Genomic DNA, 714 nt, shown 5'->3' with positions numbered 1-714 from the left:
AGGATAATGATAATAATAATAATATATTTATTAATGATTTTACAAGTTTATATAGTTATCTAATAATTATAGCAAACGTGTGGTGAAGATCAGTGTTGTGGAGAGAAACAAAAGATGTACTGTAAAGTCAATTAACTGGTAATATAAACAAACGACGACGATAATCCAAAACCAACGACAACGACAATCCCAAATCCAATTCACTATCCAAATCCAACGATAACCAAAATCCAACGACCAATCCAACGCTCTCCCGACTGCCATCTGAGCAGGGCTTTTGTAGCCCAGCCAATCACCTGGATCCAATTACCTGTTGTAACGACAGATAGAGAACAGGCATGCAAATCTCATGGGGCGGGGCCTAGACCCGCCAGGGTCGTAACACATGTCTCGTTCTTATTGCCATCAACTATATGTGTAAAACTAAGTCTCTCTCTCTCTCTCTCTCTCTCACTCACTCACTCACTCTCTGTCTCTCTCCCTCTCCCTCTCCCTCCCTCTCTCTCTCTCTCTCTCTCTCTCTCTCTCCCCCTCTCCCTCTCCCTCTCCCTCTCTCTCTCTCTCTTTCTTCTCTCTTCTCTCTCTCTCTCTCTCTCTCTCTCTCTCTCTCTCTCTCTCTCTCCCCTCCCCTCCCCTCTCCTCTCTCTCTCTCTCTCTCTCTCTCTCTCTCTCTCCCTCTCTCTGTCTCTCTCTCTCTCTCTCACTCACTCTCTC

Source organism: Clupea harengus, chromosome 1, assembly GCF_900700415.2.
Source record: "Clupea harengus chromosome 1, Ch_v2.0.2, whole genome shotgun sequence".
NCBI classification, from domain to species: domain Eukaryota; kingdom Metazoa; phylum Chordata; class Actinopteri; order Clupeiformes; family Clupeidae; genus Clupea; species Clupea harengus.
This window is presented reverse-complemented; position numbering follows the sequence as displayed.